Raw genomic sequence first — 25,276 nt, 5'->3', positions numbered from 1 at the left:
TAATTACATAATCAAGTAATAAAAATTTAAATAAATGATTCCAAATCAAATCTAAAATAAATTAAACACCGTAAAAGTGTTTTATCCCAAGCAAAATATAAAATAAATTAAAACAATACAAAAGTGAAAAATAATATAATATATTATTTGTCCAAGTATAATAATTTCAACTTCACACAAATTAAATAAATTCGTTTAGGATTAAGTAATTAATGCCTTTGAAAAAAAGAATAACTTAGTTTAGTTAGATAAAATTATTTTTATGTTTATTAAATTATTTTTAATTCGTAAACGGGTCATATCGGGTCATATCAGGTCACCACGGGTTGACCCGAAATCGACCGGTTTTCTTTTCGGGTTCATCGGGTCCAACCCGATTCTGACCCGAATTCCCGAAACCTCAACCCAAACCCATTAATTTCGTGTTAGGTTCGTGTCGTGTTTTCAGGTCGTGTCGAAAATTGCCACCCCTAGTTGCGGTGATACATTTGCGCCGACAAATTTGAGCGACGATCCGGGCTTTGATCGAGCCGTACCGTTCCTGATTTGTCTCGCGCCTTCAGATCCTCCTTCACGCTTCGACAAGAAGCAAAATATTAAGCAATCGTTCCGACGGAGCTAAATTACTACAGGATAAAGAACGAATAGGAAATTTGGATTTCGAAACAAAAAAGAGAGGGGTGCAACACGAGGACTTCCCAGGGGGTCACCCATCCTAGTACTACTCTCGCCCAAGCACGCTTAACGTAGGAGTTCTGATGGGATCCGGTGCATTAGTGCTGGTATGATCGCACCCGCCATGTTCCTTTCGCTTTATTCTTTTAAACTACCCCGTCCTGCGAAGCAGTGTGGCTTTTCTAGACCGAAATTCATTTTAAGCGTCAATTCAAGCATTTTCCTCTTATCCTTTTATTTATTTACTTTATATTTTTTTTTGTTATTGATTTGCACCCTGTTTTTTTCCCTCATCCCGCAACTCTAAATTATCACGAAATCAATCCTTCACGCTTGCAGTTAGGGGTGGCAATTCGGGTCCAAATCAGGTTGGCGGGTCGGGTTCGGGTCAACAGACCCGCCAGAAAATCTGTTGACCCGAACCCCGACCCGCCAACCCGTGACGGGTCAGGTATGCTGACCCGAACCCGAAAATTTCAGGTTTACGGGGCGGCGGGTCGACCCGAAATGACCCGAAACTTAATTTTAATTTATTAATTTATCACTGTAATTTCTAATAAAATCAATTTCTCACAAAACTAATTACATAATCAAGTAATAAAAATTTAAATAAATGATTCCAAATCAAATCTAAAATAAATTAAACACCGTAAAAGTGTTTTATCCCAAGCAAAATATAAAATAAATTAAAACAATACAAAAGTGAAAAATAATATAATATATTATTTGTCCAAGTATAATAATTTCAACTTCACACAAATTAAATAAATTCGTTTAGGATTAAGTAATTAATGCCTTTGAAAAAAAGAATAACTTAGTTTAGTTAGATAAAATTATTTTTATGTTTATTAAATTATTTTTAATTCGTAAACGGGTCATATCGGGTCATATCAGGTCACCACGGGTTGACCCGAAATCGACCGGTTTTCTTTTCGGGTTCATCGGGTCCAACCCGATTCTGACCCGAATTCCCGAAACCTCAACCCAAACCCATTAATTTCGTGTTAGGTTCGTGTCGTGTTTTCAGGTCGTGTCGAAAATTGCCACCCCTAGTTGCGGTGATACATTTGCGCCGACAAATTTGAGCGACGATCCGGGCTTTGATCGAGCCGTACCGTTCCTGATTTGTCTCGCGCCTTCAGATCCTCCTTCACGCTTCGACAAGAAGCAAAATATTAAGCAATCGTTCCGACGGAGCTAAATTACTACAGGATAAAGAACGAATAGGAAATTTGGATTTCGAAACAAAAAAGAGAGGGGTGCAACACGAGGACTTCCCAGGGGGTCACCCATCCTAGTACTACTCTCGCCCAAGCACGCTTAACGTAGGAGTTCTGATGGGATCCGGTGCATTAGTGCTGGTATGATCGCACCCGCCATGTTCCTTTCGCTTTATTCTTTTAAACTACCCCGTCCTGCGAAGCAGTGTGGCTTTTCTAGACCGAAATTCATTTTAAGCGTCAATTCAAGCATTTTCCTCTTATCCTTTTATTTATTTACTTTATATTTTTTTTTGTTATTGATTTGCACCCTGTTTTTTTCCCTCATCCCGCAACTCTAAATTATCATGAAATCAATCCTTCACGCTTGCAGTTAGGGGTGGCAATTCGGGTCCAAATCAGGTTGGCGGGTCGGGTTCGGGTCAACAGACCCGCCAGAAAATCTGTTGACCCGAACCCCGACCCGCCAACCCGTGACGGGTCAGGTATGCTGACCCGAACCCGAAAATTTCAGGTTTACGGGGCGGCGGGTCGACCCGAAATGACCCGAAACTTAATTTTAATTTATTAATTTATCACTGTAATTTCTAATAAAATCAATTTCTCACAAAACTAATTACATAATCAAGTAATAAAAATTTAAATAAATGATTCCAAATCAAATCTAAAATAAATTAAACACCGTAAAAGTGTTTTATCCCAAGCAAAATATAAAATAAATTAAAACAATACAAAAGTGAAAAATAATATAATATATTATTTGTCCAAGTATAATAATTTCAACTTCACACAAATTAAATAAATTCGTTTAGGATTAAGTAATTAATGCCTTTGAAAAAAAGAATAACTTAGTTTAGTTAGATAAAATTATTTTTATGTTTATTAAATTATTTTTAATTCGTAAACGGGTCATATCGGGTCATATCAGGTCACCACGGGTTGACCCGAAATCGACCGGTTTTCTTTTCGGGTTCATCGGGTCCAACCCGATTCTGACCCGAATTCCCGAAACCTCAACCCAAACCCATTAATTTCGTGTTAGGTTCGTGTCGTGTTTTCAGGTCGTGTCGAAAATTGCCACCCCTAGTTGCGGTGATACATTTGCGCCGACAAATTTGAGCGACGATCCGGGCTTTGATCGAGCCGTACCGTTCCTGATTTGTCTCGCGCCTTCAGATCCTCCTTCACGCTTCGACAAGAAGCAAAATATTAAGCAATCGTTCCGACGGAGCTAAATTACTACAGGATAAAGAACGAATAGGAAATTTGGATTTCGAAACAAAAAAGAGAGGGGTGCAACACGAGGACTTCCCAGGGGGTCACCCATCCTAGTACTACTCTCGCCCAAGCACGCTTAACTTCGGAGTTCTGATGGGATCCGGTGCATTAGTGCTGGTATGATCGCACCCGCCATGTTCCTTTCGCTTTATTCTTTTAAACTACCCCGTCCTGCGAAGCAGTGTGGCTTTTCTAGACCGAAATTCATTTTAAGCGTCAATTCAAGCATTTTCCTCTTATCCTTTTATTTATTTACTTTATATTTTTTTTTGTTATTGATTTGCACCCTGTTTTTTTCCCTCATCCCGCAACTCTAAATTATCATGAAATCAATCCTTCACGCTTGCAGTTAGGGGTGGCAATTCGGGTCCAAATCAGGTTGGCGGGTCGGGTTCGGGTCAACAGACCCGCCAGAAAATCTGTTGACCCGAACCCCGACCCGCCAACCCGTGACGGGTCAGGTATGCTGACCCGAACCCGAAAATTTCAGGTTTACGGGGCGGCGGGTCGACCCGAAATGACCCGAAACTTAATTTTAATTTATTAATTTATCACTGTAATTTCTAATAAAATCAATTTCTCACAAAACTAATTACATAATCAAGTAATAAAAATTTAAATAAATGATTCCAAATCAAATCTAAAATAAATTAAACACCGTAAAAGTGTTTTATCCCAAGCAAAATATAAAATAAATTAAAACAATACAAAAGTGAAAAATAATATAATATATTATTTGTCCAAGTATAATAATTTCAACTTCACACAAATTAAATAAATTCGTTTAGGATTAAGTAATTAATGCCTTTGAAAAAAAGAATAACTTAGTTTAGTTAGATAAAATTATTTTTATGTTTATTAAATTATTTTTAATTCGTAAACGGGTCATATCGGGTCATATCAGGTCACCACGGGTTGACCCGAAATCGACCGGTTTTCTTTTCGGGTTCATCGGGTCCAACCCGATTCTGACCCGAATTCCCGAAACCTCAACCCAAACCCATTAATTTCGTGTTAGGTTCGTGTCGTGTTTTCAGGTCGTGTCGAAAATTGCCACCCCTAGTTGCGGTGATACATTTGCGCCGACAAATTTGAGCGACGATCCGGGCTTTGATCGAGCCGTACCGTTCCTGATTTGTCTCGCGCCTTCAGATCCTCCTTCACGCTTCGACAAGAAGCAAAATATTAAGCAATCGTTCCGACGGAGCTAAATTACTACAGGATAAAGAACGAATAGGAAATTTGGATTTCGAAACAAAAAAGAGAGGGGTGCAACACGAGGACTTCCCAGGGGGTCACCCATCCTAGTACTACTCTCGCCCAAGCACGCTTAACTTCGGAGTTCTGATGGGATCCGGTGCATTAGTGCTGGTATGATCGCACCCGCCATGTTCCTTTCGCTTTATTCTTTTAAACTACCCCGTCCTGCGAAGCAGTGTGGCTTTTCTAGACCGAAATTCATTTTAAGCGTCAATTCAAGCATTTTCCTCTTATCCTTTTATTTATTTACTTTATATTTTTTTTTGTTATTGATTTGCACCCTGTTTTTTTCCCTCATCCCGCAACTCTAAATTATCATGAAATCAATCCTTCACGCTTGCAGTTAGGGGTGGCAATTCGGGTCCAAATCAGGTTGGCGGGTCGGGTTCGGGTCAACAGACCCGCCAGAAAATCTGTTGACCCGAACCCCGACCCGCCAACCCGTGACGGGTCAGGTATGCTGACCCGAACCCGAAAATTTCAGGTTTACGGGGCGGCGGGTCGACCCGAAATGACCCGAAACTTAATTTTAATTTATTAATTTATCACTGTAATTTCTAATAAAATCAATTTCTCACAAAACTAATTACATAATCAAGTAATAAAAATTTAAATAAATGATTCCAAATCAAATCTAAAATAAATTAAACACCGTAAAAGTGTTTTATCCCAAGCAAAATATAAAATAAATTAAAACAATACAAAAGTGAAAAATAATATAATATATTATTTGTCCAAGTATAATAATTTCAACTTCACACAAATTAAATAAATTCGTTTAGGATTAAGTAATTAATGCCTTTGAAAAAAAGAATAACTTAGTTTAGTTAGATAAAATTATTTTTATGTTTATTAAATTATTTTTAATTCGTAAACGGGTCATATCAGGTCACCACGGGTTGACCCGAAATCGACCGGTTTTCTTTTCGGGTTCATCGGGTCCAACCCGATTCTGACCCGAATTCCCGAAACCTCAACCCAAACCCATTAATTTCGTGTTAGGTTCGTGTCGTGTTTTCAGGTCGTGTCGAAAATTGCCACCCCTAGTTGCGGTGATACATTTGCGCCGACAAATTTGAGCGACGATCCGGGCTTTGATCGAGCCGTACCGTTCCTGATTTGTCTCGCGCCTTCAGATCCTCCTTCACGCTTCGACAAGAAGCAAAATATTAAGCAATCGTTCCGACGGAGCTAAATTACTACAGGATAAAGAACGAATAGGAAATTTGGATTTCGAAACAAAAAAGAGAGGGGTGCAACACGAGGACTTCCCAGGGGGTCACCCATCCTAGTACTACTCTCGCCCAAGCACGCTTAACTTCGGAGTTTTGATGGGATCCGGTGCATTAGTGCTGGTATGATCGCACCCGCCATGTTCCTTTCGCTTTATTCTTTTAAACTACCCCGTCCTGCGAAGCAGTGTGGCTTTTCTAGACCGAAATTCATTTTAAGCGTCAATTCAAGCATTTTCCTCTTATCCTTTTATTTATTTACTTTATATTTTTTTTTGTTATTGATTTGCACCCTGTTTTTTTCCCTCATCCCGCAACTCTAAATTATCATGAAATCAATCCTTCACGCTTGCAGTTAGGGGTGGCAATTCGGGTCCAAATCAGGTTGGCGGGTCGGGTTCGGGTCAACAGACCCGCCAGAAAATCTGTTGACCCGAACCCCGACCCGCCAACCCGTGACGGGTCAGGTATGCTGACCCGAACCCGAAAATTTCAGGTTTACGGGGCGGCGGGTCGACCCGAAATGACCCGAAACTTAATTTTAATTTATTAATTTATCACTGTAATTTCTAATAAAATCAATTTCTCACAAAACTAATTACATAATCAAGTAATAAAAATTTAAATAAATGATTCCAAATCAAATCTAAAATAAATTAAACACCGTAAAAGTGTTTTATCCCAAGCAAAATATAAAATAAATTAAAACAATACAAAAGTGAAAAATAATATAATATATTATTTGTCCAAGTATAATAATTTCAACTTCACACAAATTAAATAAATTCGTTTAGGATTAAGTAATTAATGCCTTTGAAAAAAAGAATAACTTAGTTTAGTTAGATAAAATTATTTTTATGTTTATTAAATTATTTTTAATTCGTAAACGGGTCATATCAGGTCACCACGGGTTGACCCGAAATCGACCGGTTTTCTTTTCGGGTTCATCGGATCCAACCCGATTCTGACCCGAATTCCCGAAACCTCAACCCAAACCCATTAATTTCGTGTTAGGTTCGTGTCGTGTTTTCAGGTCGTGTCGAAAATTGCCACCCCTAGTTGCGGTGATACATTTGCGCCGACAAATTTGAGCGACGATCCGGGCTTTGATCGAGCCGTACCGTTCCTGATTTGTCTCGCGCCTTCAGATCCTCCTTCACGCTTCGACAAGAAGCAAAATATTAAGCAATCGTTCCGACGGAGCTAAATTACTACAGGATAAAGAACGAATAGGAAATTTGGATTTCGAAACAAAAAAGAGAGGGGTGCAACACGAGGACTTCCCAGGGGGTCACCCATCCTAGTACTACTCTCGCCCAAGCACGCTTAACTTCGGAGTTCTGATGGGATCCGGTGCATTAGTGCTGGTATGATCGCACCCGCCATGTTCCTTTCGCTTTATTCTTTTAAACTACCCCGTCCTGCGAAGCAGTGTGGCTTTTCTAGACCGAAATTCATTTTAAGCGTCAATTCAAGCATTTTCCTCTTATCCTTTTATTTATTTACTTTATATTTTTTTTTGTTATTGATTTGCACCCTGTTTTTTTCCCTCATCCCGCAACTCTAAATTATCATGAAATCAATCCTTCACGCTTGCAGTTAGGGGTGGCAATTCGGGTCCAAATCAGGTTGGCGGGTCGGGTTCGGGTCAACAGACCCGCCAGAAAATCTGTTGACCCGAACCCCGACCCGCCAACCCGTGACGGGTCAGGTATGCTGACCCGAACCCGAAAATTTCAGGTTTACGGGGCGGCGGGTCGACCCGAAATGACCCGAAACTTAATTTTAATTTATTAATTTATCACTGTAATTTCTAATAAAATCAATTTCTCACAAAACTAATTACATAATCAAGTAATAAAAATTTAAATAAATGATTCCAAATCAAATCTAAAATAAATTAAACACCGTAAAAGTGTTTTATCCCAAGCAAAATATAAAATAAATTAAAACAATACAAAAGTGAAAAATAATATAATATATTATTTGTCCAAGTATAATAATTTCAACTTCACACAAATTAAATAAATTCGTTTAGGATTAAGTAATTAATGCCTTTGAAAAAAAGAATAACTTAGTTTAGTTAGATAAAATTATTTTTATGTTTATTAAATTATTTTTAATTCGTAAACGGGTCATATCAGGTCACCACGGGTTGACCCGAAATCGACCGGTTTTCTTTTCGGGTTCATCGGGTCCAACCCGATTCTGACCCGAATTCCCGAAACCTCAACCCAAACCCATTAATTTCGTGTTAGGTTCGTGTCGTGTTTTCAGGTCGTGTCGAAAATTGCCACCCCTAGTTGCGGTGATACATTTGCGCCGACAAATTTGAGCGACGATCCGGGCTTTGATCGAGCCGTACCGTTCCTGATTTGTCTCGCGCCTTCAGATCCTCCTTCACGCTTCGACAAGAAGCAAAATATTAAGCAATCGTTCCGACGGAGCTAAATTACTACAGGATAAAGAACGAATAGGAAATTTGGATTTCGAAACAAAAAAGAGAGGGGTGCAACACGAGGACTTCCCAGGGGGTCACCCATCCTAGTACTACTCTCGCCCAAGCACGCTTAACTTCGGAGTTCTGATGGGATCCGGTGCATTAGTGCTGGTATGATCGCACCCGCCATGTTCCTTTCGCTTTATTCTTTTAAACTACCCCGTCCTGCGAAGCAGTGTGGCTTTTCTAGACCGAAATTCATTTTAAGCGTCAATTCAAGCATTTTCCTCTTATCCTTTTATTTATTTACTTTATATTTTTTTTTGTTATTGATTTGCACCCTGTTTTTTTCCCTCATCCCGCAACTCTAAATTATCATGAAATCAATCCTTCACGCTTGCAGTTAGGGGTGGCAATTCGGGTCCAAATCAGGTTGGCGGGTCGGGTTCGGGTCAACAGACCCCCCAGAAAATCTGTTGACCCGAACCCCGACCCGCCAACCCGTGACGGGTCAGGTATGCTGACCCGAACCCGAAAATTTCAGGTTTACGGGGCGGCGGGTCGACCCGAAATGACCCGAAACTTAATTTTAATTTATTAATTTATCACTGTAATTTCTAATAAAATCAATTTCTCACAAAACTAATTACATAATCAAGTAATAAAAATTTAAATAAATGATTCCAAATCAAATCTAAAATAAATTAAACACCGTAAAAGTGTTTTATCCCAAGCAAAATATAAAATAAATTAAAACAATACAAAAGTGAAAAATAATATAATATATTATTTGTCCAAGTATAATAATTTCAACTTCACACAAATTAAATAAATTCGTTTAGGATTAAGTAATTAATGCCTTTGAAAAAAAGAATAACTTAGTTTAGTTAGATAAAATTATTTTTATGTTTATTAAATTATTTTTAATTCGTAAACGGGTCATATCAGGTCACCATGGGTTGACCCGAAATCGACCGGTTTTCTTTTCGGGTTCATCGGGTCCAACCCGATTCTGACCCGAATTCCCGAAACCTCAACCCAAACCCATTAATTTCGTGTTAGGTTCGTGTCGTGTTTTCAGGTCGTGTCGAAAATTGCCACCCCTAGTTGCGGTGATACATTTGCGCCGACAAATTTGAGCGACGATCCGGGCTTTGATCGAGCCGTACCGTTCCTGATTTGTCTCGCGCCTTCAGATCCTCCTTCACGCTTCGACAAGAAGCAAAATATTAAGCAATCGTTCCGACGGAGCTAAATTACTACAGGATAAAGAACGAATAGGAAATTTGGATTTCGAAACAAAAAAGAGAGGGGTGCAACACGAGGACTTCCCAGGGGGTCACCCATCCTAGTACTACTCTCGCCCAAGCACGCTTAACTTCGGAGTTCTGATGGGATCCAGTGCATTAGTGCTGGTATGATCGCACCCGCCATGTTCCTTTCGCTTTATTCTTTTAAACTACCCCGTCCTGCGAAGCAGTGTGGCTTTTCTAGACCGAAATTCATTTTAAGCGTCAATTCAAGCATTTTCCTCTTATCCTTTTATTTATTTACTTTATATTTTTTTTTGTTATTGATTTGCACCCTGTTTTTTTCCCTCATCCCGCAACTCTAAATTATCATGAAATCAATCCTTCACGCTTGCAGTTAGGGGTGGCAATTCGGGTCCAAATCAGGTTGGCGGGTCGGGTTCGGGTCAACAGACCCGCCAGAAAATCTGTTGACCCGAACCCCGACCCGCCAACCCGTGACGGGTCAGGTATGCTGACCCGAACCCGAAAATTTCAGGTTTACGGGGCGGCGGGTCGACCCGAAATGACCCGAAACTTAATTTTAATTTATTAATTTATCACTGTAATTTCTAATAAAATCAATTTCTCACAAAACTAATTACATAATCAAGTAATAAAAATTTAAATAAATGATTCCAAATCAAATCTAAAATAAATTAAACACCGTAAAAGTGTTTTATCCCAAGCAAAATATAAAATAAATTAAAACAATACAAAAGTGAAAAATAATATAATATATTATTTGTCCAAGTATAATAATTTCAACTTCACACAAATTAAATAAATTCGTTTAGGATTAAGTAATTAATGCCTTTGAAAAAAAGAATAACTTAGTTTAGTTAGATAAAATTATTTTTATGTTTATTAAATTATTTTTAATTCGTAAACGGGTCATATCAGGTCACCACGGGTTGACCCGAAATCGACCGGTTTTCTTTTCGGGTTCATCGGGTCCAACCCGATTCTGACCCGAATTCCCGAAACCTCAACCCAAACCCATTAATTTCGTGTTAGGTTCGTGTCGTGTTTTCAGGTCGTGTCGAAAATTGCCACCCCTAGTTGCGGTGATACATTTGCGCCGACAAATTTGAGCGACGATCCGGGCTTTGATCGAGCCGTACCGTTCCTGATTTGTCTCGCGCCTTCAGATCCTCCTTCACGCTTCGACAAGAAGCAAAATATTAAGCAATCGTTCCGACGGAGCTAAATTACTACAGGATAAAGAACGAATAGGAAATTTGGATTTCGAAACAAAAAAGAGAGGGGTGCAACACGAGGACTTCCCAGGGGGTCACCCATCCTAGTACTACTCTCGCCCAAGCACGCTTAACTTCGGAGTTCTGATGGGATCCGGTGCATTAGTGCTGGTATGATCGCACCCGCCATGTTCCTTTCGCTTTATTCTTTTAAACTACCCCGTCCTGCGAAGCAGTGTGGCTTTTCTAGACCGAAATTCATTTTAAGCGTCAATTCAAGCATTTTCCTCTTATCCTTTTATTTATTTACTTTATATTTTTTTTTGTTATTGATTTGCACCCTGTTTTTTTCCCTCATCCCGCAACTCTAAATTATCATGAAATCAATCCTTCACGCTTGCAGTTAGGGGTGGCAATTCGGGTCCAAATCAGGTTGGCGGGTCGGGTTCGGGTCAACAGACCCGCCAGAAAATCTGTTGACCCGAACCCCGACCCGCCAACCCGTGACGGGTCAGGTATGCTGACCCGAACCCGAAAATTTCAGGTTTACGGGGCGGCGGGTCGACCCGAAATGACCCGAAACTTAATTTTAATTTATTAATTTATCACTGTAATTTCTAATAAAATCAATTTCTCACAAAACTAATTACATAATCAAGTAATAAAAATTTAAATAAATGATTCCAAATCAAATCTAAAATAAATTAAACACCGTAAAAGTGTTTTATCCCAAGCAAAATATAAAATAAATTAAAACAATACAAAAGTGAAAAATAATATAATATATTATTTGTCCAAGTATAATAATTTCAACTTCACACAAATTAAATAAATTCGTTTAGGATTAAGTAATTAATGCCTTTGAAAAAAAGAATAACTTAGTTTAGTTAGATAAAATTATTTTTATGTTTATTAAATTATTTTTAATTCGTAAACGGGTCATATCAGGTCACCACGGGTTGACCCGAAATCGACCGGTTTTCTTTTCGGGTTCATCGGGTCCAACCCGATTCTGACCCGAATTCCCGAAACCTCAACCCAAACCCATTAATTTCGTGTTAGGTTCGTGTCGTGTTTTCAGGTCGTGTCGAAAATTGCCACCCCTAGTTGCGGTGATACATTTGCGCCGACAAATTTGAGCGACGATCCGGGCTTTGATCGAGCCGTACCGTTCCTGATTTGTCTCGCGCCTTCAGATCCTCCTTCACGCTTCGACAAGAAGCAAAATATTAAGCAATCGTTCCGACGGAGCTAAATTACTACAGGATAAAGAACGAATAGGAAATTTGGATTTCGAAACAAAAAAGAGAGGGGTGCAACACGAGGACTTCCCAGGGGGTCACCCATCCTAGTACTACTCTCGCCCAAGCACGCTTAACTTCGGAGTTCTGATGGGATCCGGTGCATTAGTGCTGGTATGATCGCACCCGCCATGTTCCTTTCGCTTTATTCTTTTAAACTACCCCGTCCTGCGAAGCAGTGTGGCTTTTCTAGACCGAAATTCATTTTAAGCGTCAATTCAAGCATTTTCCTCTTATCCTTTTATTTATTTACTTTATATTTTTTTTTGTTATTGATTTGCACCCTGTTTTTTTCCCTCATCCCGCAACTCTAAATTATCATGAAATCAATCCTTCACGCTTGCAGTTAGGGGTGGCAATTCGGGTCCAAATCAGGTTGGCGGGTCGGGTTCGGGTCAACAGACCCGCCAGAAAATCTGTTGACCCGAACCCCGACCCGCCAACCCGTGACGGGTCAGGTATGCTGACCCGAACCCGAAAATTTCAGGTTTACGGGGCGGCGGGTCGACCCGAAATGACCCGAAACTTAATTTTAATTTATTAATTTATCACTGTAATTTCTAATAAAATCAATTTCTCACAAAACTAATTACATAATCAAGTAATAAAAATTTAAATAAATGATTCCAAATCAAATCTAAAATAAATTAAACACCGTAAAAGTGTTTTATCCCAAGCAAAATATAAAATAAATTAAAACAATACAAAAGTGAAAAATAATATAATATATTATTTGTCCAAGTATAATAATTTCAACTTCACACAAATTAAATAAATTCGTTTAGGATTAAGTAATTAATGCCTTTGAAAAAAAGAATAACTTAGTTTAGTTAGATAAAATTATTTTTATGTTTATTAAATTATTTTTAATTCGTAAACGGGTCATATCAGGTCACCACGGGTTGACCCGAAATCGACCGGTTTTCTTTTCGGGTTCATCGGGTCCAACCCGATTCTGACCCGAATTCCCGAAACCTCAACCCAAACCCATTAATTTCGTGTTAGGTTCGTGTCGTGTTTTCAGGTCGTGTCGAAAATTGCCACCCCTAGTTGCGGTGATACATTTGCGCCGACAAATTTGAGCGACGATCCGGGCTTTGATCGAGCCGTACCGTTCCTGATTTGTCTCGCGCCTTCAGATCCTCCTTCACGCTTCGACAAGAAGCAAAATATTAAGCAATCGTTCCGACGGAGCTAAATTACTACAGGATAAAGAACGAATAGGAAATTTGGATTTCGAAACAAAAAAGAGAGGGGTGCAACACGAGGACTTCCCAGGGGGTCACCCATCCTAGTACTACTCTCGCCCAAGCACGCTTAACTTCGGAGTTCTGATGGGATCCGGTGCATTAGTGCTGGTATGATCGCACCCGCCATGTTCCTTTCGCTTTATTCTTTTAAACTACCCCGTCCTGCGAAGCAGTGTGGCTTTTCTAGACCGAAATTCATTTTAAGCGTCAATTCAAGCATTTTCCTCTTATCCTTTTATTTATTTACTTTATATTTTTTTTTGTTATTGATTTGCACCCTGTTTTTTTCCCTCATCCCGCAACTCTAAATTATCATGAAATCAATCCTTCACGCTTGCAGTTAGGGGTGGCAATTCGGGTCCAAATCAGGTTGGCGGGTCGGGTTCGGGTCAACAGACCCGCCAGAAAATCTGTTGACCCGAACCCCGACCCGCCAACCCGTGACGGGTCAGGTATGCTGACCCGAACCCGAAAATTTCAGGTTTACGGGGCGGCGGGTCGACCCGAAATGACCCGAAACTTAATTTTAATTTATTAATTTATCACTGTAATTTCTAATAAAATCAATTTCTCACAAAACTAATTACATAATCAAGTAATAAAAATTTAAATAAATGATTCCAAATCAAATCTAAAATAAATTAAACACCGTAAAAGTGTTTTATCCCAAGCAAAATATAAAATAAATTAAAACAATACAAAAGTGAAAAATAATATAATATATTATTTGTCCAAGTATAATAATTTCAACTTCACACAAATTAAATAAATTCGTTTAGGATTAAGTAATTAATGCCTTTGAAAAAAAGAATAACTTAGTTTAGTTAGATAAAATTATTTTTATGTTTATTAAATTATTTTTAATTCGTAAACGGGTCATATCAGGTCACCACGGGTTGACCCGAAATCGACCGGTTTTCTTTTCGGGTTCATCGGGTCCAACCCGATTCTGACCCGAATTCCCGAAACCTCAACCCAAACCCATTAATTTCGTGTTAGGTTCGTGTCGTGTTTTCAGGTCGTGTCGAAAATTGCCACCCCTAGTTGCGGTGATACATTTGCGCCGACAAATTTGAGCGACGATCCGGGCTTTGATCGAGCCGTACCGTTCCTGATTTGTCTCGCGCCTTCAGATCCTCCTTCACGCTTCGACAAGAAGCAAAATATTAAGCAATCGTTCCGACGGAGCTAAATTACTACAGGATAAAGAACGAATAGGAAATTTGGATTTCGAAACAAAAAAGAGAGGGGTGCAACACGAGGACTTCCCAGGGGGTCACCCATCCTAGTACTACTCTCGCCCAAGCACGCTTAACTTCGGAGTTCTGATGGGATCCGGTGCATTAGTGCTGGTATGATCGCACCCGCCATGTTCCTTTCGCTTTATTCTTTTAAACTACCCCGTCCTGCGAAGCAGTGTGGCTTTTCTAGACCGAAATTCATTTTAAGCGTCAATTCAAGCATTTTCCTCTTATCCTTTTATTTATTTACTTTATATTTTTTTTTGTTATTGATTTGCACCCTGTAAACGAATTTATTTAATTTGTGTGAAGTTGAAATTATTATACTTGGACAAATAATATATTATATTATTTTTCACTTTTGTATTGTTTTAATTTATTTTATATTTTGCTTGGGATAAAACACTTTTACGGTGTTTAATTTATTTTAGATTTGATTTGGAATCATTTATTTAAATTTTTATTACTTGATTATGTAATTAGTTTTGTGAGAAATTGATTTTATTAGAAATTACAGTGATAAATTAATAAATTAAAATTAAGTTTCGGGTCATTTCGGGTCGACCCGCCGCCCCGTAAACCTGAAATTTTCGGGTCCGGGTCAGCATACCTGACCCGTCACGGGTTGGCGGGTCGGGGTTCGGGTCAACAGATTTTCTGGCGGGTCTGTTGACCCGAACCCGACCCGCCAACCTGATTTGGACCCGAATTGCCACCCCTAACTGCAAGCGTGAAGGATTGATTTCATGATAATTTAGAGTTGCGGGATGAGGGAAAAAAACAGGGTGCAAATCATATATTATTTTTCACTTTTGTATTGTTTTAATTTATTTTATATTTTGCTTGGGATAAAACACTTTTACGGTGTTTAATTTATTTTAGATTTGATTTGGAATCATTTATTTAAATTTTTATTACTTGATTATGTAATTAGTTTTGTGAGAAATTGATTTTATTAGAAATTACAGTGATAAATTAATAAATTAAAATTAAGTTTCGGGTCATTTCGGGTCGACCCGCCGCCCCGTAAACCTGAAATTTTCGGGTCCGGGTCAGCATACCTGACCCGTCACGGGTTGGCGGGTCGGGGTTCGGGTCAACAGATTTTCTGGCGGGTCTGTTGACCCGAACCCGACCCGCCAACCTGATTTGGACCCGAATTGCCACCCCTAACTGCAAGCGTGAAGGATTGATTTCATGATAATTTAGAGTTGCGGGATGAGGGAAAAAAACAGGGTGCAAATCAATAACAAAAAAATATATAAAGTAAATAAATAAAAGGATAAGAGGAAAATGCTTGAATTGACGCTTAAAATGAATTTCGGTCTAGAAAAGCCACACTGCTTCGCAGGACGGGGTAGTTTAAAAGAATAACGCGAAAGGAACATGGCGGGTGCGATCATACCAGCACTAATGCACCGGATCCCATCAGAACTCCGAAGTTAAGCGTGCTTGGGCGAGAGTAGTACTAGGATGGGTGACCCCCTGGGAAGTCCTCGTGTTGCACCCCTCTCTTTTTTGTTTCGAAATCCAAATTTCCTATTCGTTCTTTATCCTGTAGTAATTTAGCTCCGTCGGAACGATTGCTTAATATTTTGCTTCTTGTCGAAGCGTGAAGGAGGATCTGAAGGCGCGAGACAAATCAGGAACGGTACGGCTCGATCAAAGCCCGGATCGTCGCTCAAATTTGTCGGCGCAAATGTATCACCGCAACTAGGGGTGGCAATTTTCGACACGACACGAACCTAACACGAAATTAATGGGTTTGGGTTGAGGTTTCGGGAATTCGGGTCAGAATCGGGTTGGACCCGATGAACCCGAAAAGAAAACCGGTCGATTTCGGGTCAACCCGTGGTGACCTGATATGACCCGATATGACCCGTTTACGAATTAAAAATAATTTAATAAACATAAAAATAATTTTATCTAACTAAACTAAGTTATTCTTTTTTTCAAAGGCATTAATTACTTAATCCTAAACGAATTTATTTAATTTGTGTGAAGTTGAAATTATTATACTTGGACAAATAATATATTATATTATTTTTCACTTTTGTATTGTTTTAATTTATTTTATATTTTGCTTGGGATAAAACACTTTTACGGTGTTTAATTTATTTTAGATTTGATTTGGAATCATTTATTTAAATTTTTATTACTTGATTATGTAATTAGTTTTGTGAGAAATTGATTTTATTAGAAATTACAGTGATAAATTAATAAATTAAAATTAAGTTTCGGGTCATTTCGGGTCGACCCGCCGCCCCGTAAACCTGAAATTTTCGGGTCCGGGTCAGCATACCTGACCCGTCACGGGTTGGCGGGTCGGGGTTCGGGTCAACAGATTTTCTGGCGGGTCTGTTGACCCGAACCCGACCCGCCAACCTGATTTGGACCCGAATTGCCACCCCTAACTGCAAGCGTGAAGGATTGATTTCATGATAATTTAGAGTTGCGGGATGAGGGAAAAAAACAGGGTGCAAATCAATAACAAAAAAATATATAAAGTAAATAAATAAAAGGATAAGAGGAAAATGCTTGAATTGACGCTTAAAATGAATTTCGGTCTAGAAAAGCCACACTGCTTCGCAGGACGGGGTAGTTTAAAAGAATAACGCGAAAGGAACATGGCGGGTGCGATCATACCAGCACTAATGCACCGGATCCCATCAGAACTCCGAAGTTAAGCGTGCTTGGGCGAGAGTAGTACTAGGATGGGTGACCCCCTGGGAAGTCCTCGTGTTGCACCCCTCTCTTTTTTGTTTCGAAATCCAAATTTCCTATTCGTTCTTTATCCTGTAGTAATTTAGCTCCGTCGGAACGATTGCTTAATATTTTGCTTCTTGTCGAAGCGTGAAGGAGGATCTGAAGGCGCGAGACAAATCAGGAACGGTACGGCTCGATCAAAGCCCGGATCGTCGCTCAAATTTGTCGGCGCAAATGTATCACCGCAACTAGGGGTGGCAATTTTCGACACGACACGAACCTAACACGAAATTAATGGGTTTGGGTTGAGGTTTCGGGAATTCGGGTCAGAATCGGGTTGGACCCGATGAACCCGAAAAGAAAACCGGTCGATTTCGGGTCAACCCGTGGTGACCTGATATGACCCGATATGACCCGTTTACGAATTAAAAATAATTTAATAAACATAAAAATAATTTTATCTAACTAAACTAAGTTATTCTTTTTTTCAAAGGCATTAATTACTTAATCCTAAACGAATTTATTTAATTTGTGTGAAGTTGAAATTATTATACTTGGACAAATAATATATTATATTATTTTTCACTTTTGTATTGTTTTAATTTATTTTATATTTTGCTTGGGATAAAACACTTTTACGGTGTTTAATTTATTTTAGATTTGATTTGGAATCATTTATTTAAATTTTTATTACTTGATTATGTAATTAGTTTTGTGAGAAATTGATTTTATTAGAAATTACAGTGATAAATTAATAAATTAAAATTAAGTTTCGGGTCATTTCGGGTCGACCCGCCGCCCCGTAAACCTGAAATTTTCGGGTCCGGGTCAGCATACCTGACCCGTCACGGGTTGGCGGGTCGGGGTTCGGGTCAACAGATTTTCTGGCGGGTCTGTTGACCCGAACCCGACCCGCCAACCTGATTTGGACCCGAATTGCCACCCCTAACTGCAAGCGTGAAGGATTGATTTCATGATAATTTAGAGTTGCGGGATGAGGGAAAAAAACAGGGTGCAAATCAATAACAAAAAAATATATAAAGTAAATAAATAAAAGGATAAGAGGAAAATGCTTGAATTGACGCTTAAAATGAATTTCGGTCTAGAAAAGCCACACTGCTTCGCAGGACGGGGTAGTTTAAAAGAATAACGCGAAAGGAACATGGCGGGTGCGATCATACCAGCACTAATGCACCGGATCCCATCAGAACTCCGAAGTTAAGCGTGCTTGGGCGAGAGTAGTACTAGGATGGGTGACCCCCTGGGAAGTCCTCGTGTTGCACCCCTCTCTTTTTTGTTTCGAAATCCAAATTTCCTATTCGTTCTTTATCCTGTAGTAATTTAGCTCCGTCGGAACGATTGCTTAATATTTTGCTTCTTGTCGAAGCGTGAAGGAGGATCTGAAGGCGCGAGACAAATCAGGAACGGTACGGCTCGATCAAAGCCCGGATCGTCGCTCAAATTTGTCGGCGCAAATGTATCACCGCAACTAGGGGTGGCAATTTTCGACACGACACGAACCTAACACGAAATTAATGGGTTTGGGTTGAGGTTTCGGGAATTCGGGTCAGAATCGGGTTGGACCCGATGAACCCGAAAAGAAAACCGGTCGATTTCGGGTCAACCCGTGGTGACCTGATATGACCCGATATGACCCGTTTACGAATTAAAAATAATTTAATAAACATAAAAATAATTTTATCTAACTAAACTAAGTTATTCTTTTTTTCAAAGGCATTAATTACTTAATCCTAAACGAATTTATTTAATTTGTGTGAAGTTGAAATTATTATACTTGGACAAATAATATATTATATTATTTTTCACTTTTGTATTGTTTTAATTTATTTTATATTTTGCTTGGGATAAAACACTTTTACGGTGTTTAATTTATTTTAGATTTGATTTGGAATCATTTATTTAAATTTTTATTACTTGATTATGTAATTAGTTTTGTGAGAAATTGATTTTATTAGAAATTACAGTGATAAATTAATAAATTAAAATTAAGTTTCGGGTCATTTCGGGTCGACCCGCCGCCCCGTAAACCTGAAATTTTCGGGTCCGGGTCAGCATACCTGACCCGTCACGGGTTGGCGGGTCGGGGTTCGGGTCAACAGATTTTCTGGCGGGTCTGTTGACCCGAACCCGACCCGCCAACCTGATTTGGACCCGAATTGCCACCCCTAACTGCAAGCGTGAAGGATTGATTTCATGATAATTTAGAGTTGCGGGATGAGGGAAAAAAACAGGGTGCAAATCAATAACAAAAAAATATATAAAGTAAATAAATAAAAGGATAAGAGGAAAATGCTTGAATTGACGCTTAAAATGAATTTCGGTCTAGAAAAGCCACACTGCTTCGCAGGACGGGGTAGTTTAAAAGAATAACGCGAAAGGAACATGGCGGGTGCGATCATACCAGCACTAATGCACCGGATCCCATCAGAACTCCGAAGTTAAGCGTGCTTGGGCGAGAGTAGTACTAGGATGGGTGACCCCCTGGGAAGTCCTCGTGTTGCACCCCTCTCTTTTTTGTTTCGAAATCCAAATTTCCTATTCGTTCTTTATCCTGTAGTAATTTAGCTCCGTCGGAACGATTGCTTAATATTTTGCTTCTTGTCGAAGCGTGAAGGAGGATCTGAAGGCGCGAGACAAATCAGGAACGGTACGGCTCGATCAAAGCCCGGATCGTCGCTCAAATTTGTCGGCGCAAATGTATCACCGCAACTAGGGGTGGCAATTTTCGACACGACACGAACCTAACACGAAATTAATGGGTTTGGGTTGAGGTTTCGGGAATTCGGGTCAGAATCGGGTTGGACCCGATGAACCCGAAAAGAAAACCGGTCGATTTCGGGTCAACCCGTGGTGACCTGATATGACCCGATATGACCCGTTTACGAATTAAAAATAATTTAATAAACATAAAAATAATTTTATCTAACTAAACTAAGTTATTCTTTTTTTCAAAGGCATTAATTACTTAATCCTAAACGAATTTATTTAATTTGTGTGAAGTTGAAATTATTATACTTGGACAAATAATATATTATATTATTTTTCACTTTTGTATTGTTTTAATTTATTTTATATTTTGCTTGGGATAAAACACTTTTACGGTGTTTAATTTATTTTAGATTTGATTTGGAATCATTTATTTAAATTTTTATTACTTGATTATGTAATTAGTTTTGTGAGAAATTGATTTTATTAGAAATTACAGTGATAAATTAATAAATTAAAATTAAGTTTCGGGTCATTTCGGGTCGACCCGCCGCCCCGTAAACCTGAAATTTTCGGGTCCGGGTCAGCATACCTGACCCGTCACGGGTTGGCGGGTCGGGGTTCGGGTCAACAGATTTTCTGGCGGGTCTGTTGACCCGAACCCGACCCGCCAACCTGATTTGGACCCGAATTGCCACCCCTAACTGCAAGCGTGAAGGATTGATTTCATGATAATTTAGAGTTGCGGGATGAGGGAAAAAAACAGGGTGCAAATCAATAACAAAAAAATATATAAAGTAAATAAATAAAAGGATAAGAGGAAAATGCTTGAATTGACGCTTAAAATGAATTTCGGTCTAGAAAAGCCACACTGCTTCGCAGGACGGGGTAGTTTAAAAGAATAACGCGAAAGGAACATGGCGGGTGCGATCATACCAGCACTAATGCACCGGATCCCATCAGAACTCCGAAGTTAAGCGTGCTTGGGCGAGAGTAGTACTAGGATGGGTGACCCCCTGGGAAGTCCTCGTGTTGCACCCCTCTCTTTTTTGTTTCGAAATCCAAATTTCCTATTCGTTCTTTATCCTGTAGTAATTTAGCTCCGTCGGAACGATTGCTTAATATTTTGCTTCTTGTCGAAGCGTGAAGGAGGATCTGAAGGCGCGAGACAAATCAGGAACGGTACGGCTCGATCAAAGCCCGGATCGTCGCTCAAATTTGTCGGCGCAAATGTATCACCGCAACTAGGGGTGGCAATTTTCGACACGACACGAACCTAACACGAAATTAATGGGTTTGGGTTGAGGTTTCGGGAATTCGGGTCAGAATCGGGTTGGACCCGATGAACCCGAAAAGAAAACCGGTCGATTTCGGGTCAACCCGTGGTGACCTGATATGACCCGATATGACCCGTTTACGAATTAAAAATAATTTAATAAACATAAAAATAATTTTATCTAACTAAACTAAGTTATTCTTTTTTTCAAAGGCATTAATTACTTAATCCTAAACGAATTTATTTAATTTGTGTGAAGTTGAAATTATTATACTTGGACAAATAATATATTATATTATTTTTCACTTTTGTATTGTTTTAATTTATTTTATATTTTGCTTGGGATAAAACACTTTTACGGTGTTTAATTTATTTTAGATTTGATTTGGAATCATTTATTTAAATTTTTATTACTTGATTATGTAATTAGTTTTGTGAGAAATTGATTTTATTAGAAATTACAGTGATAAATTAATAAATTAAAATTAAGTTTCGGGTCATTTCGGGTCGACCCGCCGCCCCGTAAACCTGAAATTTTCGGGTCCGGGTCAGCATACCTGACCCGTCACGGGTTGGCGGGTCGGGGTTCGGGTCAACAGATTTTCTGGCGGGTCTGTTGACCCGAACCCGACCCGCCAACCTGATTTGGACCCGAATTGCCACCCCTAACTGCAAGCGTGAAGGATTGATTTCATGATAATTTAGAGTTGCGGGATGAGGGAAAAAAACAGGGTGCAAATCAATAACAAAAAAATATATAAAGTAAATAAATAAAAGGATAAGAGGAAAATGCTTGAATTGACGCTTAAAATGAATTTCGGTCTAGAAAAGCCACACTGCTTCGCAGGACGGGGTAGTTTAAAAGAATAACGCGAAAGGAACATGGCGGGTGCGATCATACCAGCACTAATGCACCGGATCCCATCAGAACTCCGAAGTTAAGCGTGCTTGGGCGAGAGTAGTACTAGGATGGGTGACCCCCTGGGAAGTCCTCGTGTTGCACCCCTCTCTTTTTTGTTTCGAAATCCAAATTTCCTATTCGTTCTTTATCCTGTAGTAATTTAGCTCCGTCGGAACGATTGCTTAATATTTTGCTTCTTGTCGAAGCGTGAAGGAGGATCTGAAGGCGCGAGACAAATCAGGAACGGTACGGCTCGATCAAAGCCCGGATCGTCGCTCAAATTTGTCGGCGCAAATGTATCACCGCAACTAGGGGTGGCAATTTTCGACACGACACGAACCTAACACGAAATTAATGGGTTTGGGTTGAGGTTTCGGGAATTCGGGTCAGAATCGGGTTGGACCCGATGAACCCGAAAAGAAAACCGGTCGATTTCGGGTCAACCCGTGGTGACCTGATATGACCCGATATGACCCGTTTACGAATTAAAAATAATTTAATAAACATAAAAATAATTTTATCTAACTAAACTAAGTTATTCTTTTTTTCAAAGGCATTAATTACTTAATCCTAAACGAATTTATTTAATTTGTGTGAAGTTGAAATTATTATACTTGGACAAATAATATATTATATTATTTTTCACTTTTGTATTGTTTTAATTTATTTTATATTTTGCTTGGGATAAAACACTTTTACGGTGTTTAATTTATTTTAGATTTGATTTGGAATCATTTATTTAAATTTTTATTACTTGATTATGTAATTAGTTTTGTGAGAAATTGATTTTATTAGAAATTACAGTGATAAATTAATAAATTAAAATTAAGTTTCGGGTCATTTCGGGTCGACCCGCCGCCCCGTAAACCTGAAATTTTCGGGTCCGGGTCAGCATACCTGACCCGTCACGGGTTGGCGGGTCGGGGTTCGGGTCAACAGATTTTCTGGCGGGTCTGTTGACCCGAACCCGACCCGCCAACCTGATTTGGACCCGAATTGCCACCCCTAACTGCAAGCGTGAAGGATTGATTTCATGATAATTTAGAGTTGCGGGATGAGGGAAAAAAACAGGGTGCAAATCAATAACAAAAAAATATATAAAGTAAATAAATAAAAGGATAAGAGGAAAATGCTTGAATTGACGCTTAAAATGAATTTCGGTCTAGAAAAGCCACACTGCTTCGCAGGACGGGGTAGTTTAAAAGAATAACGCGAAAGGAACATGGCGGGTGCGATCATACCAGCACTAATGCACCGGATCCCATCAGAACTCCGAAGTTAAGCGTGCTTGGGCGAGAGTAGTACTAGGATGGGTGACCCCCTGGGAAGTCCTCGTGTTGCACCCCTCTCTTTTTTGTTTCGAAATCCAAATTTCCTATTCGTTCTTTATCCTGTAGTAATTTAGCTCCGTCGGAACGATTGCTTAATATTTTGCTTCTTGTCGAAGCGTGAAGGAGGATCTGAAGGCGCGAGACAAATCAGGAACGGTACGGCTCGATCAAAGCCCGGATCGTCGCTCAAATTTGTCGGCGCAAATGTATCACCGCAACTAGGGGTGGCAATTTTCGACACGACACGAACCTAACACGAAATTAATGGGTTTGGGTTGAGGTTTCGGGAATTCGGGTCAGAATCGGGTTGGACCCGATGAACCCGAAAAGAAAACCGGTCGATTTCGGGTCAACCCGTGGTGACCTGATATGACCCGATATGACCCGTTTACGAATTAAAAATAATTTAATAAACATAAAAATAATTTTATCTAACTAAACTAAGTTATTCTTTTTTTCAAAGGCATTAATTACTTAATCCTAAACGAATTTATTTAATTTGTGTGAAGTTGAAATTATTATACTTGGACAAATAATATATTATATTATTTTTCACTTTTGTATTGTTTTAATTTATTTTATATTTTGCTTGGGATAAAACACTTTTACGGTGTTTAATTTATTTTAGATTTGATTTGGAATCATTTATTTAAATTTTTATTACTTGATTATGTAATTAGTTTTGTGAGAAATTGATTTTATTAGAAATTACAGTGATAAATTAATAAATTAAAATTAAGTTTCGGGTCATTTCGGGTCGACCCGCCGCCCCGTAAACCTGAAATTTTCGGGTCCGGGTCAGCATACCTGACCCGTCACGGGTTGGCGGGTCGGGGTTCGGGTCAACAGATTTTCTGGCGGGTCTGTTGACCCGAACCCGACCCGCCAACCTGATTTGGACCCGAATTGCCACCCCTAACTGCAAGCGTGAAGGATTGATTTCATGATAATTTAGAGTTGCGGGATGAGGGAAAAAAACAGGGTGCAAATCAATAACAAAAAAATATATAAAGTAAATAAATAAAAGGATAAGAGGAAAATGCTTGAATTGACGCTTAAAATGAATTTCGGTCTAGAAAAGCCACACTGCTTCGCAGGACGGGGTAGTTTAAAAGAATAACGCGAAAGGAACATGGCGGGTGCGATCATACCAGCACTAATGCACCGGATCCCATCAGAACTCCGAAGTTAAGCGTGCTTGGGCGAGAGTAGTACTAGGATGGGTGACCCCCTGGGAAGTCCTCGTGTTGCACCCCTCTCTTTTTTGTTTCGAAATCCAAATTTCCTATTCGTTCTTTATCCTGTAGTAATTTAGCTCCGTCGGAACGATTGCTTAATATTTTGCTTCTTGTCGAAGCGTGAAGGAGGATCTGAAGGCGCGAGACAAATCAGGAACGGTACGGCTCGATCAAAGCCCGGATCGTCGCTCAAATTTGTCGGCGCAAATGTATCACCGCAACTAGGGGTGGCAATTTTCGACACGACACGAACCTAACACGAACCCGATGAACCCGAAAAGAAAACCGGTCGATTTCGGGTCAACCCGTGGTGACCTGATATGACCCGATATGACCCGTTTACGAATTAAAAATAATTTAATAAACATAAAAATAATTTTATCTAACTAAACTAAGTTATTCTTTTTTTCAAAGGCATTAATTACTTAATCCTAAACGAATTTATTTAATTTGTGTGAAGTTGAAATTATTATACTTGGACAAATAATATATTATATTATTTTTCACTTTTGTATTGTTTTAATTTATTTTATATTTTGCTTGGGATAAAACACTTTTACGGTGTTTAATTTATTTTAGATTTGATTTGGAATCATTTATTTAAATTTTTATTACTTGATTATGTAATTAGTTTTGTGAGAAATTGATTTTATTAGAAATTACAGTGATAAATTAATAAATTAAAATTAAGTTTCGGGTCATTTCGGGTCGA

The 25,276-nt window shown here is 39.1% G+C and overlaps 20 non-coding genes across 20 annotated transcripts; 8 read left to right on the top strand and 12 right to left on the bottom strand.

Moving 5' to 3' along the window:
- Window positions 1–677: 677 nt before the first annotated feature.
- On the bottom strand, window positions 678–796 carry LOC140034707 (5S ribosomal RNA). Its single transcript, XR_011838567.1, has one exon. It is a non-coding gene; the product is annotated as a 5S ribosomal RNA (ribosomal RNA).
- A 1,135-nt stretch (window positions 797–1,931) lies between these two features.
- On the bottom strand, window positions 1,932–2,050 carry LOC140034706 (5S ribosomal RNA). The gene has a single exon (XR_011838566.1). It is a non-coding gene; the product is annotated as a 5S ribosomal RNA (ribosomal RNA).
- Window positions 2,051–3,185: 1,135 nt separating this feature from the next.
- Window positions 3,186–3,304, bottom strand: LOC140034176 (5S ribosomal RNA). Its single transcript, XR_011838076.1, has one exon. It is a non-coding gene; the product is annotated as a 5S ribosomal RNA (ribosomal RNA).
- A 1,135-nt stretch (window positions 3,305–4,439) lies between these two features.
- LOC140034165 (5S ribosomal RNA) lies at window positions 4,440–4,558 on the bottom strand. The gene has a single exon (XR_011838065.1). It is a non-coding gene; the product is annotated as a 5S ribosomal RNA (ribosomal RNA).
- Window positions 4,559–5,683: 1,125 nt separating this feature from the next.
- LOC140034705 (5S ribosomal RNA) lies at window positions 5,684–5,802 on the bottom strand. The gene has a single exon (XR_011838565.1). It is a non-coding gene; the product is annotated as a 5S ribosomal RNA (ribosomal RNA).
- Window positions 5,803–6,927: 1,125 nt separating this feature from the next.
- LOC140034154 (5S ribosomal RNA) lies at window positions 6,928–7,046 on the bottom strand. Its single transcript, XR_011838053.1, has one exon. It is a non-coding gene; the product is annotated as a 5S ribosomal RNA (ribosomal RNA).
- Window positions 7,047–8,171: 1,125 nt separating this feature from the next.
- LOC140034142 (5S ribosomal RNA) lies at window positions 8,172–8,290 on the bottom strand. The gene has a single exon (XR_011838042.1). It is a non-coding gene; the product is annotated as a 5S ribosomal RNA (ribosomal RNA).
- A 1,125-nt stretch (window positions 8,291–9,415) lies between these two features.
- Window positions 9,416–9,534, bottom strand: LOC140034691 (5S ribosomal RNA). The gene has a single exon (XR_011838551.1). It is a non-coding gene; the product is annotated as a 5S ribosomal RNA (ribosomal RNA).
- Window positions 9,535–10,659: 1,125 nt separating this feature from the next.
- LOC140034130 (5S ribosomal RNA) lies at window positions 10,660–10,778 on the bottom strand. The gene has a single exon (XR_011838031.1). It is a non-coding gene; the product is annotated as a 5S ribosomal RNA (ribosomal RNA).
- Window positions 10,779–11,903: 1,125 nt separating this feature from the next.
- LOC140034119 (5S ribosomal RNA) lies at window positions 11,904–12,022 on the bottom strand. Its single transcript, XR_011838018.1, has one exon. It is a non-coding gene; the product is annotated as a 5S ribosomal RNA (ribosomal RNA).
- A 1,125-nt stretch (window positions 12,023–13,147) lies between these two features.
- Window positions 13,148–13,266, bottom strand: LOC140034108 (5S ribosomal RNA). Its single transcript, XR_011838006.1, has one exon. It is a non-coding gene; the product is annotated as a 5S ribosomal RNA (ribosomal RNA).
- Window positions 13,267–14,391: 1,125 nt separating this feature from the next.
- Window positions 14,392–14,510, bottom strand: LOC140034097 (5S ribosomal RNA). The gene has a single exon (XR_011837995.1). It is a non-coding gene; the product is annotated as a 5S ribosomal RNA (ribosomal RNA).
- A 1,266-nt stretch (window positions 14,511–15,776) lies between these two features.
- On the top strand, window positions 15,777–15,895 carry LOC140034085 (5S ribosomal RNA). Its single transcript, XR_011837983.1, has one exon. It is a non-coding gene; the product is annotated as a 5S ribosomal RNA (ribosomal RNA).
- A 1,122-nt stretch (window positions 15,896–17,017) lies between these two features.
- On the top strand, window positions 17,018–17,136 carry LOC140034074 (5S ribosomal RNA). The gene has a single exon (XR_011837972.1). It is a non-coding gene; the product is annotated as a 5S ribosomal RNA (ribosomal RNA).
- A 1,122-nt stretch (window positions 17,137–18,258) lies between these two features.
- On the top strand, window positions 18,259–18,377 carry LOC140034063 (5S ribosomal RNA). Its single transcript, XR_011837961.1, has one exon. It is a non-coding gene; the product is annotated as a 5S ribosomal RNA (ribosomal RNA).
- A 1,122-nt stretch (window positions 18,378–19,499) lies between these two features.
- On the top strand, window positions 19,500–19,618 carry LOC140034052 (5S ribosomal RNA). The gene has a single exon (XR_011837950.1). It is a non-coding gene; the product is annotated as a 5S ribosomal RNA (ribosomal RNA).
- Window positions 19,619–20,740: 1,122 nt separating this feature from the next.
- On the top strand, window positions 20,741–20,859 carry LOC140034040 (5S ribosomal RNA). Its single transcript, XR_011837939.1, has one exon. It is a non-coding gene; the product is annotated as a 5S ribosomal RNA (ribosomal RNA).
- A 1,122-nt stretch (window positions 20,860–21,981) lies between these two features.
- Window positions 21,982–22,100, top strand: LOC140034028 (5S ribosomal RNA). Its single transcript, XR_011837927.1, has one exon. It is a non-coding gene; the product is annotated as a 5S ribosomal RNA (ribosomal RNA).
- A 1,122-nt stretch (window positions 22,101–23,222) lies between these two features.
- On the top strand, window positions 23,223–23,341 carry LOC140034017 (5S ribosomal RNA). The gene has a single exon (XR_011837916.1). It is a non-coding gene; the product is annotated as a 5S ribosomal RNA (ribosomal RNA).
- A 1,122-nt stretch (window positions 23,342–24,463) lies between these two features.
- Window positions 24,464–24,582, top strand: LOC140034005 (5S ribosomal RNA). The gene has a single exon (XR_011837905.1). It is a non-coding gene; the product is annotated as a 5S ribosomal RNA (ribosomal RNA).
- Window positions 24,583–25,276: the final 694 nt, after the last annotated feature.

Source organism: Coffea arabica, unplaced genomic scaffold (genome assembly GCF_036785885.1).
Source record: "Coffea arabica cultivar ET-39 unplaced genomic scaffold, Coffea Arabica ET-39 HiFi ptg000200l, whole genome shotgun sequence".
NCBI classification, from domain to species: domain Eukaryota; kingdom Viridiplantae; phylum Streptophyta; class Magnoliopsida; order Gentianales; family Rubiaceae; genus Coffea; species Coffea arabica.
Note: the sequence above shows the minus strand (reverse complement) of the source record. Positions and strands in the feature narration are given on the sequence as shown.